Genomic DNA, 16731 nt, shown 5'->3' on the forward strand with positions numbered 1-16731 from the left:
TAGAGCCCCTGCCAGTGTGTTTCATCACGAAGCAGCAAAATTACACATCTCTTTCCAGGCTTGTGCAGGTTTATCCAGGCCTTAAGTTTCAGGCTACTACAAATGGCTTCTCTCTGGGTCAGCTTGTCTCAGGCCTTTCCTAGATTAATAAATCAAATATTGAAGAAAAAATATCAGGGAGACCTGGACTGTGATCACACACTCGATAGTAAACTTAAAATCCACTTTCCAACTGGACTTTACTGTGTGAACTGGCAAAATCCTGTTGGAAAGTGCATTTGGAAATGGATCGAAAGTGCATTAGTTAGTGTGTACAACTGCAGCCCTGGTGAAGGAGTTTGACTTGTAGGTCAACAAGGAGCTCGATAAGGGTGACATTTGGCTGGCTACCATGTCCAAGCTCTCAGCATCTCTGTTTTTCTCCCCAACTGGGGACAAAAAGCTTGAGTAGATGATGCAATGGTACCTTTCATATGTATGCAAGTGCCATTAAGTCTCAAACTGACCCCAGCAAGGAGCTTTGAAGGCCAATGAGAAGCAGGAGTGGTTTGCCATTGGCTTCCTCTGCAGAGCCTTCCTTAGTGGCCTTCCATACAAGTACTGAATTTGCTTAGTTTCTGAGATCTGACAAGATTAGGCTATTCTATGCTGCCTTCCTTCCAGAAATGGGGCCTTAAGAACAGAGGATAAAATGGTGCCTTACATATGTATGTAAGCGCCTTCAAGTCTTAAATGACTGACCCCAGCAAGCAATGTTCCCTTTAAGCTGCAGAGTCTTGTGAGCAAAAATTCTACTTTGTGAGCTACTGGCCTTAAAAGTTGTGAGCTGCTGCATAAATTATTGTGCTCTGGGGTCATCCTTCCTGAGCTAAGACAAAAATGTGTGAGCTGGAGGCTAAAAATCTGTGAGCTAGCTCACTCTAACTCAGCTTAAAGGGAATACTGCCAGCAAGGGGTTTTCAAGGTGAGTGAGAAGCAGAGGTGGTTTGCCCTTGCCTTCCTCTGCAGTGCCTTCCTTGGTGGTCTCCCACCCAAGTACAGACTTTGCTTAGCTTCCGAGATCTGACAAGATCGGGCTATACCATTCTGCCTTCCTCCCCAAAACAGAACCTTATGGAGAATTAAATCCTCTTTTTTGCCCAGCATCATAGCATCAATCCATTTAATCCTTCCTGGCTGCTTGATAAAGGCCAAACCATGTGTCAGGAGCTCTGTATAGTTTGACCTTGAAGACTTCATATCTTAAGGCTTTGTATACCAATAGCTTATATGGATCTGTGCAGGGAATGAAGGAATCTGGTAAAGGTTTGAGATAAAAGAGCATAACCTTTGCTGAGCCACCATGAGCCAGTAGAAAAGGATAACAAAGGTAAGGTACCAAGACTGCAAACTTCCTGTTTATGTGTGACTAAGCCCCATGGATTTCTGTGCAGCTTCCTTCCGCATTAACACAGGGTTCATTTGAAAGACTAAAATCTACATTTGCTAACATAGGAACAGGGCTTTTTTTGAGCAAGAATGCACAGAAATGCAGTTCCGGCTGGCTTAGTGGCAGGGGGTGTGGCCTAAAATGCAAATGACTTCCTGTAAAGCCCTGTGTGAAACAATGGTGATGTCAGGGGGTGCAGCCTAATATGCAAATGAGTTTCTGCTGCATAGGAATATAAATCCTATTAAACAAGTGGGCATAGCATTCAAGTAAACATGAATAGCATTGGGTTGCCTGGTCTTTGGGGCAGCTTGAGATTTGCTTCTACTTACCAGCAGAGAGATTAAAGCCTAAAAAGAGTTTTGCTGGATCAGATCAAGCATGGTATTGGGTAGCCGGCCAGAAGCCCGCAAGAAGCTAACACCAACAGGGTTCTGAAAACAAAGCAGTCTTCCCTTTGTGGTTTGTCACCCAGCATCTGGTATTCCTGTGTTTACCTGGACTGGATTTTAGTGTTGATCTTCACTGGAATCTTCCAAATTAAATTTAAACAAATTGAAATATCCACCTACCATTTGAATCTGATACTATGGATTAGTCTGCAAATGAGATGCGACTCGGGGGTTTGTAGTGGAAGTGTTTGTAAAGCTCACCAAATATTTACTTCATTCAGCCTCTGATTATGGAGGGTGTTCCCTCTCCCCATCTTCCAAACAAGGAGAAGGAATGAAGATGGGTAGGATTTATCGTTTTCACCTGGGAAGATCAGGGATTACTCATGTGCCACATAGATTAGACCTCTTTTGCATTGGTTCTTCCTTACTTGTTCTAGCCCACAGTTGCTCAAAATTGGTATCAAACCTCCCTTTATATAACACACAGTCATTTCTTCATCTTGGAGGCATGTTTGATGTGCAAGTGATTCTATTGTTTGCTTATCTATATATAGCCTCTTTAGAAAACAAAACATTAATTGAACCACTGGAAGCCTAATTCATCTTGATCCTGCCTTTAGGATTCAGCACTATTTGCCTGGGAACATGACTATCTTTGAATCACTGAGACTAGCAAGAATGACTGGAAGGAAAAGCTGTTTCTAACCCTCCAGACTCTTAATCAGATTGTATTTTGGGGGATGTCTTCATGCAGAGGCCATAGTTTTTCTTCCTTCATCCTTTTATTAGAGAAGCACTTGGACTGATGGGCTGTCTTGCATTTTGCAAGGAGAAAGTCTTCAGATCTTACACACAGCTGGGGGAGGGAGGGGGTTCAAGGCAAATTCCAAGCGGATAGGCATTCCTATAGTGTATATGGGAAAGAAATTAATTTGTGCACTTTAAAAGAAAATCTAGGAAGGTTTTATCTTAATTAGAATACACAACTGGGTACCACTTAGGATAATTTCCAGTTATTAGAAAGACAATAAAACCAAACACAAATGATAGTATATTTCTTTTCACTGCAACAAGAATGAACACTGTATTACTCTCACTAATGCACGCCATGGTGAATATCAGCTACCCCTTATTTAACTGTGTCCTTCACAGTCATGGGCATTACCGACCATTAAGTCCACAAGGAGAAATCTTATTCTATGTAATGAGACACCAGGTAGTTACTGTTACCACTGCTAATTATGAAAGGGAACTGGAAGCAGATGAATGCCTTAGGGCATCTTTTGGGCAACACAATGCCAACAGTTTTATACTTCCCCCCTTTATTCCCTGCAGATCTTAACAGTAACACAAATCCCACAGCCATATCATGGGCCCTGAAGGATTAAAACCAGATGACTTCAGTGGTAGCTTCTAGGCAGCCAAGAACATCAGGAACTGAAATGCAATTTCTGGCAGAATTTGAATTAAAATTGGAAGGAGCACTGGGTGTTTGTGTGTGGGTGTGGCTGGTGAGATCTAAGCTAAGGAGTTTGTCCAGAAGTGGAGAAAGATATGATAAATAGAAGAAGACTGTAGATTATACCCCACCCTTCTCTCTGAATCAGAGACTCAGAGAGGCTTACAATCTCCTATATCTTCTCCCCCCCCACAACAGTCACCCTGTCAAGGACAACTCCTGCGAGAGCTATGGCTAACCGAAGACCATTCCAGCACGTGCATGTGGAGGAGTGCATGTGGAGGAGTGGGGAATCAAACCCGGTTCTCCCAGATAAGAGTCTGCACTTAACCACTACACCGAACTGTCTCTCTCATCTGCTGGCTGGGGGCCACATGAGCAACACCAGTATTTGACTGGGAAAATTCAGAAAAAATGTATTTACAGAATTCAAATAGAAAACTGTTCTTTCATGGATCCCGAAAAAGGATGATTTAGCCAGGAATGAACATGGAACTTTCTGTATGCTCTGTAGCTAAGAGACCACTGTAGTGTATGTTATTTTTTATTTATTATTTCAAACATTTATATGCCACCTTTCCGCCCAACAGGGTCACCAAGGTGGCAAAGGCATTAAAACAGGAAATGGCATTTAAAATGTATACGTAAATATTTAACAACAGAATAATAACATACAGACATACAAACAAACTGTTATGTATGTGAGTCAATGGTGTTCCTGCCTGGCTCACTGGAGCCTGAAGGACTGAGCTTCGGGACTTGGGAACAATGGGCAGTAGGATCCAAATCCAGACTGCCCTGCTCCAATCACGGGCCCCCTGCCGGTTTGAATGACCCAATAACGTGTTAGTGCGGGACCCCAGTGTTGTATATAGTTGGCTCAGTGAGCCCTGTTCTCCAGTTTGGTGTAGTGGTTAAGTGTGCGGACTCTTATCTGGGAGAACCGGGTTTGATTCCCCACTCCTCCACTTGCACCTGCTGGAATGGCCTTGGGTCAGCCATAGCTCTGGCAGAGGTTGTCCTTAAAAGGGCAGCTGCTGTGAGAGCCCTCTCCAGCCCCACCCACCTCACAGGGTGTCTGTTGTGGGGGAGGAAGGTAAAGGAGATTGTGAGCCGCTCTGAGACTCTTCGGAGTGGAGGGCGGGATATAAATCCAATATCATCTTCATCTTCATCTTCATCTTCATCTTCTTCTTCTTCTTCTTCTTCTTCTTCTTCTTCTTCTTCTGTCTTGTTAGTGCAGCCACCTACCATGCTGTACTCAATAAAGAGCTTGTTATCACTACCACCGTGCCCCATCAATGCATAGAACCCACTATATTATACAAACACAAACAATCAGGGCAGAGGGCTACAAAGTGTTTATCGGAAATAAAGACTTCCCTGCATGCAGAAGACACCAACACAAAGAGACAGACCAATCTCCCTGGTGAAAGAGTTGCAAAGTTTTGGTGCTATGACTAAGAAGACCTTTTCTTGGGTTGCCACCCATCTAGCCACAAATAGCAGAAACACTGGAAGCAGGGCCACTTAATGTGACCTGAGCGTAGGGTTACCAATCCCCGGGTGGGGGCAGGGGATCCCCCGGTTTGGAGGCCCTCCCTCTGCTTCAGGGTCATCAGAAAGTGGCGAGGAGGGAAATGTCTGCTGGGCACTCCATTATTCCCTTTGGTTGGAGACCAATTCCCATAGGGTATAATGGAAAATTGATCCACAGCTACCTGGGGATCTAGGGGGAGCTATTTTTTGAAGTAGAGGCACCAAATTTGCAGCATAGCATCCAGTGCCTCTCTCCAAAACACCCTCCAAGTTTTAAAAAGATTGGACCAGGGGGTCCAATTTTATGACCCTCAAAAGAAGGTGCCCCTATCCTTCATTATTTCCAGTGGAAGGAAGACATTCAAAAGGTGTGCAGTTCCTTTAAATGTGATGGTCAAAACTCCCTTTGGAGTTCAGTTATGCTTGTCACAACCTTGCTCCTGGCTCCACCCCCAATGTCTCCTGGCTCCACCCCCAACGCCCACAGATATTTCTTGAATTGGACTTGGCAATCCTATCTGAGTGGATGGATAAGTCCATATGGAGAAGGCAGTTCTAAAAGTATGCTGGTCCCATACAGTATAATTGGTCACAACTAGGCAGCATTACAGAGTAAAGCCCTGACCTGGATAGCCCAGGCAAGCACGATCTTGTCAGATCTCAGAAGCTAAGCAGGGTTGACTCTGTCAAGTACTTGGATGGGAGACCTCCTTGGAATACCAGGAGGCATGGGCAGGCTTTATTCAGCCTCTCTGAATATCCTCCAGGCTCTTAGTAGGAGTCAGTCACCAGAGGAGTCAGTCACCACAACTTCCAGGTGCATGCTCACTCACTCACTCACACACACACACAGGGTTTCTTTTGTAGAAAAAGCCAACATGAACTCATTTGCATATTAGGCCACACCCCTGACAACAAGCCAGCCGGAACTGCATTCCTGTACATTTCTGCTCAAAAAAGGCCCTGTGCACACATATAAATACAAAAACACCACCCCCAAAAAGAACAGCAGAGTCAAGAAAACCAACTGTGAAGAGGAGTAAAGCTGAGGATCTTGCAACTGCAGTTTGTTCCAGATGTTCTTTCCCACCCTCCCAGAAAGAATGCACATGTGGAAGAACAGTGGACTCATGCCTACGTCTCTGTTCCTAACCTTATGCGTCCAATGGCTTTCTTGGGGGGGGGAAGCCCAGCAGGAACTCATTTGCATATTAGGCCACACCCCTGGTGCCAAGCCAGCTGGAACTGCATTCCTGCTAAAAAAAAAAGGCCGTTCCTACATAGATGCAATGCATATATGCCTGCACATAAAACCAACGAGTGGAGGAAGAAGGGAAGAAATGTAGATATGATTCTGCTCCCCTCCACATGAGATATTATATGTGGATCTTGAAGATCAGAAAATCCCTTTAGATCCTTTCGAACAGACTCAATTGCACGGATTTTCATTCTTCAGGGCCCCATCCCCCAATCCCCGCTCCATTTGTTGGCTTTCTTTACCTAATTTCCAGCAGCTCACGTAGATGACCCTGTTTCCGATGAATGAGTTATTGCCTACCAGTGGCGATAATGATTGCGTTCATTACTTCAAATCAGATCGCTTCATTAGACCCGATAACTTCACAGTGGTTTTTTTTGGGGGGGGGGGGGGTGGAGTGTATAAATTTGCAGAATGGATTCTGCCAGTAGTGAATGATTTACAGCATCTGCTTCTTTTTTTAAAAAAAAAACGTGCACCATTTTTGTTCTAAATCCGAGAACCCGAAGGCCCCTAAATGTAACAGTTAATCTAGTCCTGCCAACCAGAGCTTGGATGCAGCCGCTCTTGGGAGAAAGTAGGAGATGAGTATCAATTAAAAAGAATTTACGGATGACCTAAGGAGGCTCTATGTGGGTCACAGGAGCCAATTTAAAAAAAAAAAAAAAGGTGCCATTTGCAAAATACCTTTAGATTAAGTCTCTCTTGAGTTTTCTCAGTTAGCTGCTCCTGACCGTCACCCTTTGCAAACTGACTGCTTTAACGGAGCAGGTGCCTTTGAGAACTCCCTTCTTTGCCATTAAACAAAACTGCCAGACTCACCTCTCCTCCTCCCAGCCTGTCTAATTTATCCAGTGATTTCTTTAAAAGAAAAGAAAAAAAAAAGCTGGCCGTTTATCTCACCGTTTCATTATGCGGAGTCTCTGGGAGGCAGTTTAGCCCTAAAATGGTGGCCATTATCTCAACCTGCTTTAATTTAAGCTGCAAAGTGATTCACTTCAGAAATTCAGGTTTGCTGTTTTGTGTATTGGTGGGTGGGGGCTGTTAAAGCAAATGGCTTTAAAACATTACAGGGAGGTCTCCCTGGACGAGCTCATCGCTTCTTAGGATTCTGTCTGTACACATATGACAGGGAACACACTCCTATATCCTGCATGGATGTGTGTATATCTCTTTGTGAAAAACGAAAACACTGTGGACAAGTACCTGCGACCCAGCGTGGTGTACTGGGGTTAAAGTGTTGGGCTAGGATCAGGGAGACCCGGATTCGAATCCCTACTTGCTGGGTGACCTTGGGCTATTCCCATTCTCTCAGCCTAATCTACCTCACAGGGTTGTTGTGAAGATAAAATGGAGGAGAGGAGAATGATGTAAGCAGCGTTGGATCTCCATTGGAGAGGAAGGTGGGTTATAAATAAAGTAAATAAATAAAAATAAAATGCAAGGGTTTTTTTTTAAAAGAGCGCATTCGGCTGTAACCTGCATTGGATATAATGTAAGAACTAATGCTCAAAGGAAAATCTTGCATGTGCACGGATTGTCTGTTTTCTCAACAATATTTGAAGGTACAGGAGTGCTCTTAGATTCTGCACCTCACAATCTTACAAGCCCCCAAACCTGCCACAGAACGGATGCTGAAATATTTTAGAAATGTTGAACGGTTGCCATGTTCAGAAGCCTGCTGTTGTAGGACTCTTGTTTCTATGAATGGATCAGATACAGAATTGCACTTGTGCCCCCTTGATCTCAGACCCTGGGGCTGATCAGACCCTAGGAGAGGGGTCTAAGATTGTCAGGGTCAAATCTAGCAGGGAACAGAGAGTTCCAGGCAAGGTTTTTTTTTGGGGGGGGTGCTGTAACCCATTTATTGCATGATATTCAATACAATATCCATTGTAAACAATCTAAACAAGTCTCTCTCTCTCCCCCTCTTTCTCTCCCTCCCTCTCTCCCTTCCTTCCAAAAAGTAATGAAGCGAGACCAGAATTGGACAAACTTATCTTGCGCATGGTTTGGTGTAGTGGTTAAATGCGCAGACTCTTATCTGGGAGAACCGGGTTTGATTCCCCACTTGTAGCTGCTGGAAGGGCCTTAGGTCAGTCATAGCTCTCGCAGAGCCCTCCTTGAAAGGGCAGCTTCTGTGAGAGCTCTCTCAGCCCCACCCACCTCACAGGGTATCTGTTGTGGGGGAAGAAGATAAAGGAGATTGTAAGCTGCTTTGAGACTGATTCAGAGAGAAGGGTGGGGTATAAATCTACAGTCTTCTTCATTATCATCATCATCACCTTCTTCTCCTCCTCTATCCCAGAACTTTCCCTATACAGATATTTTCTCCATTTGATATTACAAACTGTGCTTTCCTTAGCCATTCCTCAATACCTGGTGCTTTCTTCTGTCTTTGTGCTGCAGTTATTAACATTCTGGCTGCAGTGAATAAATTTTCTATTAAACACATCTTGTTAACTGAGATCCCTCTGGGCAGGCAAGGATCCTTTGAATGAAATAAAGTTCTTTTGGAAACGCTGATGCATGCTAAGTTAACCTCATTCACATTTCACTCATCCAAAGTTAGGCAGCGGGAAAAGAAGACGACCCAACAAGAGATGGATTGACTAAGTCAAAGAGGCCAAATCCCTCAGTTTGCAAAGCCTGAGCCAGGCTGTTAATGATAGGATGTTTTGGAGGGTGCTAATTCATAGAGCCCTGTGGCGCAGAGTGGTAAAGCTGCAGTACTGCAGTCCTAAGCTCTGCTCATGACCTGAGTTCGATCCCGGTGGAAACTGGGTTCAGGTAGCCGGCTCGAGGTTGACTCAGCCTTCCATCCTTCCGAGGTCAGTAAAATGAGTACCCAGATCGCTGGGGGGGAAAGTGTAGATGACTGGGGAAGGCAATGGCAAACCACCCCGTAAAAAGTGTGCCGTGAAAGCATTGTGAAAGCAACGTCACCCCAGAGTCGAAAACGACTGGCGCTTGCACAGGGGTCTACCTTTACCTTTTTTAATTCATAGGAACAAAGTTTGAGTCCAGTGGCACCTTTAAGACCAACAAAGTTTTATTCCAGCTTTGTACTGTACTTCAGAAGAAGTATCTGAAGAACTGCGCGTGCACACAAGAAGAAGAAGATGATGATATTGGATTTATATCCTGCCCTCCACTCTGTATTTCAGAGTCTCAGAGAGGCTCACAATCTCCTTTATCTTCCTCCCCCACAACAGACACCCTGTGAGGTAGATGAAGATATTGGATTTATATCCCACCCTCCACTCTGTATTTCAGAGTCTCAGAGAGGCTCACAATCTCCTTTATCTTCCTCCCCCACAACAGACACCCTGTGAGGTGGGTAGGGTGGCCAGACCGTCCCGGGAGCCCGGGAATGTCCCGGTTCTGGCCACCCAATCCCGCCTCCCGGGCTGCCTATACCGGAACCATTAAAGGTCCCGGTTTAGCCAGCCCTGGAGGCGGTGGGCTGCGGGCGCCGGCGGGGAAGGCGGGGAGTGAGGGAGGGAGCGTCCCTGCACCTGCGCAGGGCCCCTGCGCACGCACAGGGACGCTCCCTCCCTCCCTCGCCGCCTTCCCGGCCCGCGCGCGGGGCCCGGCAGCGGTGGTGGAGGCCTCTCCGTGGCCTCCGCTGGTCGCTGGAAGCCCTCCAGAGACTCTGGAGGGCCTCCAGCAACCAGCGGAGGCCGCGGAGAGGCCGCGGAGCACCCGGCGCTGGTCCCGGAAGGCCTTCCAGAGCCTCTGGAAGGCCTTCCGGGACCAGCGCCGACCAGCGAAGGCGTCCCCGCGGCCTCCGCTGGTCCCTGGAGGCCCTCCAGAGTCTATGGAGGGCCTCCATTGACCAGCGGAGGCCGCGGGGACGCCGCGGAGCACCCGGCGCTGGTCCCGGAAGGCCTTCCAGAGACTCTGGAAGGCCTTCCGGGACCAGCGCCGACCAGCGAAGGCGTCCCCGCAGCCTCCGCTGGTCCCTGGAGGCCCTCCAGAGGCTCTGGAGGGCCTCCAGGGACCAGCGGAGGCCGCGGGGACGCCGCGGAGCACCCGGCGCTGGTCCCGGAAGGCCTTCCAGAGCCTCTGGAAGGCCTTCCGGGACCAGCGCCGACCAGCGAAGGCGTCCCCGCGGCCTCCGCTGGTCCCTGGAGGCCCTCCAGAGTCTCTGGAGGGCCTGCAGGGACCAGTGGAGGCCGCGGGGACGCCGCGGAGCACCCGGCGCTGGTCCTGGAAGGCCTTCCAGAGACTCTGGAAGGCCTTCCGGGACCAGCGCCGACCAGCGAAGGCGTCCCCGCGGCCTCCGCTGGTCCCTGGAGGCCCTCCAGAGTCTCTGGAGGGCCTCCATCACCAGCGGAGGCCGCGGAGAGGCCGCAGAGCAGCCGGCGCTGGTCCCTGGAGGCCTCCAGAGGCCAGCGCCGGCAGCTCCCTCCCTCGCCGCGAGGCCGCCGCCACAGGACTCGCCGCCGCCGCTGGACTCTACGCCGCCCTGGAAACAGGTAAGGGGGCCGAAAGCGGGGGGGGGGTGGGGGGCTGCCTTCCTTTCTTCCCTCCCTCCTCCCTTCCTTCCTTCCTTCCTTCCTTCCTTCCCTCCCTCACTCCCTTCCCTTCCTTCCCTCCCTCCTCCCTTCCTTCCTTCCCTCCCTCCCCCCTTCCTTCCTTCCTTCCCTCCCCTTCCTTCCTTCCTTCCTTCCTTCCTTCCTTCCTTCCTTCCTTCCTTCCTTCCTTCCTTCCTTCCTTCCTTCCTTCCTTCCTTCCCTTCCCTCCCTCCTCCCTTCCTTCCCTCCTTATGTTCTTATGTGACACAGAGTGTTGGACTGGAGGGGCCACTGGCCTGATCTAACAGGGCTTCTCTTATGTTCTTATGTGACACAGAGTGTTGGACTGGAGGGGCCACTGGCCTGATCTAACAGGGCTTCTCTTATGTTCTTATGTGACACAGAGTGTTGGACTGGAGGGGCCACTGGCCTGATCTAACAGGGCTTCTCTTATGTTCTTATGTGACACAGAGTGTTGGACTGGAGGGGCCACTGGCCTGATCTAACAGGGCTTCTCTTATGTTCTTATGTGACCAGAGTGGTGGAATGGATGAGCCATTGGTCTGATGCAACAGGGCTTCTCTTATATTTTTATGTGGCACAGAGTGTTGGACTGGAGGGGCCATTGGTCTGATGCAACAGGGCTTCTCTTATATTTTTATGTGGCACAGAGTGTTGGACTGGAGGGGCCACTGGCCTGATGCAACAGGGCTTCTCTTATATTCTTATGTTACACAGAGTGTTGGACTGGAGGGGCCACTGGCCTGATGCAACAGGGCTTCTCTTATGTTCTTATGTGACGCAGAGTGTTGGACTGGATGGGCCACTGGCCTGATCCAACAGGGCTTCTCTTATGTTCTTATGTGACAATACTGACTTTGGTGGACCCAAGCACTGATTCAGTGTAAGGGAGCTTTGTGTTTGTGTCTTCTGGTGCAATTTTGTTCTCAGGTCCTGTATTTACTTCATCAGTATATGGGATAAGGCACTTTCTCAACTGTGCTGCATAATGCAGCCTATTTATTTTGTCCTGTTGGCTCTGTTGGCTCTGTCTGCGCCACCTTCATCACTTTCAGGGTGTGGATCCCCCAGTGGGGTGGTCTCGTGACTCCCTCCGCCGGCTGTTTCTGATAGCCCTGCGCCCCCTCTTTCATTTGATATGTGTCCTGTGCGGGTGCCACCCTCCCGCCGGGAGATGCCGCAAAATGAGCCCCCTTGAGGCTTATGGCGGCAGGGCTCGGGGGAAGCGAGCTAGACTGCTGTTCTTTTGAGGGGTTATAGAGTGTTTCGAGCCCGTCCCTGTGGCATCGGTCCCATCGTTGTGGGGCCCAGGGGGCCGGCGCAGCGGCACGCTGAAGCAGCCTGTCGGTCACTTCCGGGTTCCTGTCCTGCATCTCGACCTGTGTTATTAGTGACAGGCTGCTTCGGCGTGCCGCTGCGCCGGCCCCCTGGGCCCCACAACGATGGGACCGATGCCACAGGGACGGGCTCGAAACACTCTATAACCCCTCAAAAGAACAGCAGTCTAGCTCGCTTCCCCCGAGCCCTGCCGCCATAAGCCTCAAGGGGGCTCATTTTGCGGCATCTCCCGGCGGGAGGGTGGCACCCGCACGGGACACATATCAAATGAAAGAGGGGGCGCAGGGCTATCAGAAACAGCCGGCGGAGGGAGTCAGGAGACCACCCCACTGGGGGATCCACACCCCGAAAGTGATGAAGGTGGCGCAGATAGAGCCAACAGAGCAAACAGGACAAAATAAATAGGCTGCATTATGCAGCACAGTTGAGAAAGTGCCTTATCCCATATACTGATGAAGTATATACAGGATTTCAGAACAAAATTGTTTCCGGCGGTGATATTTGGGGGATTTTTGGGGATGTCACAAGAAGTGCTGTGAAGTCACTTCCTGTTTCCGGCAGTGGCATTTGGGGGAAATGATGTCACAGGAAGTGATGTCACTTCCCATTTCCGGCAGGTGACGCGGGGAAATGATGTCACAGGAAGTGATGTCACTTCCTTTTTCCTGTGGTGGCATGACGTCACCGGAAGTGTCGTCACTTCCTGTTTCCGGCGGCGCGCGCACCCCTACCTCCCCCCCCCAACGTGTCCCTGGCTGGCCTTCAGACATTATGGTCACCCTAGAGGTGGGTGGGGCTGAGAAGGCTCTCACAGCAGCTGCCCTTTCAAGGACAGCCTCTGCCAGAGCTGTTTAATAACAGTAAAACCACTGGAAGCAATGAAATTTACACAGAAATGTGTATAAATACATTTTAGTGCAAGCTTAAATGAAACTTAAAGAAAACAAAACCAAGGAACACTGAGCTTCCAACATATGAATTTTCCCACACAGTCTTTCAGCAGCCCTGTAAATTGGCTTCCTTCGAGAAGACTCAGTTGTGGGTGGATGCTTTTTTCCTCAGTGCCCGACTCCTAATGATGTGGAAGAGAGTAAGGAAGGATCCACTTATGAAAGGACTCCTCACGATTTCGATCACTTCATCAGCCTCCTTCTCCCAACGTTACACGGAGCTTCGGCTCAATTTTTTCAACATGGGTCTACACATACTCTCATCAGTTGCTGCCGGCAACTGAAAACCTTGAAAACTTGGACTCAGACTTTGTTCTACTGCCTCAGATTAATGCAGCTGCCTACCTGAATTAATTAATAGGATCACCATAAGACAGAAGTGACTTGATGGCATTTCACACACATACACAGAGACAGACAAAGAGAAAGACAGACAGACAGAGGTTTTCCAGATCTGGTGTTGTACACAGGCTGCTCAAGCAGGCTGCTTGGTAGGAGACTTCTATTGAAGATGGAAAGCAGATCTCTCCTCTGGATTGTTATTGCTCCATCTCTTGTAAGGCTGATGATGGCATGGTGTTTCCAGCTTTTCTCTGCTCTTGCAGAGTTGTCCTTGAAAGGGCAGCTTCTGTGAGAGCTCTCTCAGCCCCACCTACCTCACAGGGTGTTTGTTGTGGGGGAAGAAGATGAAGGAGATTGTAAACTGCTCTGAGACTGATTCAGAGATTAGGGGCAGGGTATAAATCTACAGTTTTCTTCTCCTCCTCCTCCTCCTGTTTAATTTCCCCCCTTACTCCAGAAAATGCAGGTGTTTCCAGTTCTTGCTTGGTACCAGATGTTCCTTGTTGACATCTCTGCTGGTCTTTTGCCAGGCTCATCTGCTCTGACCATCTCTGGCTGTTTCAGGATGTTTCTCCATATGTTGCCATGCTGGCTAGAGGGGGAAGGAAAAGCAGAGAGAGTAAAGCACAGTGTCCTACTGGAATGGAGCAGGTTGTTCTAGGGTCAAAGGGTGAGATCCTTGACATTTGTCCTACTTCAGCTCTTCACGCATCATTGCACACATTCTGTTTCTAAACAGGCTGAGGAAATTAACAATGGCAAAGTTGCTGAATACAACAAATCAGATAGTTGACGTTTTGCAGATTAGCCATTTTCTTGGTCCCGCAGACTTAGGTGCAGACTCATAAGCATTTAATGTAGCATGATCTATTATCATCCGGTGTTAAACACAGAATCAGTATTCCATGTCTCACAAATGTTTCCAAGAATCCAAGCTGATATCAAGACTTCTCTGTTCAGCCAATACCAAGACCCTCTGTTGGGTAACCATCAGCCTCACTTCTGATGATGGTGGTGCAGTACTTGCTTGGCATGCAGAGAAGGTGCCAGGTTCAAAACGGGGCATCTCCAGTAATAGCAGGTAATGTGAAAGAGCTCAGCTTGAGAAGACAATACTGACTATGATGGACCATCGGATGGACCATGTGGCTAGTTTTCAAAGGTGAAGCAGCCACAACATAACTTCCATAAATGATATCAATTCTTGGGCAGGTCCTTCTGAGTAACCATCCATTACCAAGACTAAACTGAATAAATTAAGGACAACAAAGCATTCCGCAGTACATGCTACATTTTCTTTTACATCTTGTGAAATTCAGTTTCCTTCAAAACTCTCCTACAGTATCCCAGAAGCCCAGGCAGGGTACAAACTGAAATAAATAAACTTCATATGATCTGCAGCATTCTTCTAATTTTCAGCTATACAGACCAAATATATATATATATATGGAAATACCTGAGAGATAATGGCAGTTCACTGACATGGCAAAAAAAAAAAAAAATCGTGCAATTCATGGACCCAAAAGACATGCGCTGAAGACAGGATAAGCCCCAGTAAGATCCATTTTCTCCCAGGGATCAGAACGTAGATCTGTCAGGGTTGACCTGGAAAGATATTCCTCCTAAGCTTGTACCAATGTAAGACTTACAACCAGTCTTCAAAGACATGATTGAAGACTGAATACCAAACAACTTCCCAGGAGATACATTATGCTAATCGCTACGGCAATCAGTTATTTATCATTCTTACAGACATGTATTTTCCATTTATGCTAACAGGGTGGTTGATTGGATTTCGTTCATTAAATGGGCAGAGTCAAAACCAGTCTCACAAACTGCTGTTCAAGTTAATTGGGGAGTACTTTAGGAGCTGGAAACTGAAAATTAAGGTTTTAAAATTATAACCTACATCAATCAGGCCTTCTTCTGACATTAAGCAAAAAATAAAATAAAATCAATCTGCTTAGTGCGTTCAGCATAAAGCTAAAGTTAAAAAAATAATGCTGCCTTGACACTTCTGCCTTTGCAGGAGATGCCAAGTTCTCATCAGCTGAACATTTTGACTAGACTTGGAAAAGGGCGTATTTGAGGAGCTAGTCCATAACATAGCAATCAGACCAAAGTCGACACACAAAGCTGCCTTATACTCAGGGCTTTTATTTGTAGTAGGAACTCCTTTGCATATTAGGCCACACCCCTCTTATGTAGCCAATCATCCAAGAGCTTACAGGGTTCTTAGTACAGGGCTTACTGTAAGCTCTTGGAGGACTGGCTACATTGGGAGTGTGTGGCCTAATATGCAAAGGGGTTCCTACTACAAAAAAAGCCCTGCTTATACTGACTCAGACCCTTGGTCCATCAAAATCAGTATTGTCGACTGAGACTGGCAGCAACTGTCCAGGGTCTCAGGCAGAAGTCTTTCCAATCACCTATTGCCTGGTCCTTTTAGCTGGAGATACTGGGGATTGAACCTGGGTTCTCCCACTGAGCCACAGCCCTGAAGAAGCGAGCAGTGACTCATGAAAGCTGCCACAAATTTTGTTGGCCCTTAAGGTGCTACTGGAGTCTTGCTCTTTTCTACAGCCCCTGTAAGAATTACTCAAGCTGTAAACTGTGCAAATAAAATAAGTCATATTGTGTAATTCGTTCTCCTGGTCTATTAAATCCGGTTTTCTTCTTTTGATGGTCCCAGTGCTCATATATAAAGTTGCACCAATTTCCACCAATTCCTCTGCCCCCACTCCCAGCATATCCCTACTACCCTGACCCTGAGGATCCACTCTCCCTTTCTCTGGCTGAGCAAGACAGGCTGGCAGATGAGGATCAGAACTTCAACAAACAACCCCCCTCCATCAACAAAGAACCCCCCTTCTCCTGACAAAATAATGTACTCAAAGAACTTCTGAGGATATTTTCCAAGTTCTCTTTCTTGAGTCCTTATTTGGAAACAAAGAGAAATTACTAAATGTAATGCTCAGAGACCTACGTCTAATACACCAAGGATAATCTTGATCTCAGGGGGCATCTAATACAATGCAAACCCCCTTCCCAGGACAGCTTTTCAATATATGGATGGATTTAGAAGCATGTTTACCAAAGATAATGGGTTGGTTTGGCACTCTGCTGCCGAGCTCATGGCATTTGAAAAAGGACACCGGCAAAGGACTATTGGATCCCGCCATCTCAGGAAGCTTGCTTTGTGTCACAGATAAGATGCTGTATCATTAGACAACAGAAAGAACTTGCTCAGCCAGGCATGAGGTCAATTGAATGAAATGCTACTTGCTAAAGCTTTGACACGGATACGCTTCACAAAGCTTTCAGTATCTTCTTCTTCTTCTTCTTTTTAAAAAAATAACATTTTGATGGGTTATGCTCCTGGAAAGAAATTGATGCAATTTCCTATTATAAATAACATCAGGAATTCAAAATGTGCTGAATACCCAATTGACAAATGCCTCCTGCCTTAGCCATTTATTG

Source organism: Heteronotia binoei, chromosome 3, assembly GCF_032191835.1.
Source record: "Heteronotia binoei isolate CCM8104 ecotype False Entrance Well chromosome 3, APGP_CSIRO_Hbin_v1, whole genome shotgun sequence".
NCBI classification, from domain to species: Eukaryota; Metazoa; Chordata; class Lepidosauria; order Squamata; family Gekkonidae; genus Heteronotia; species Heteronotia binoei.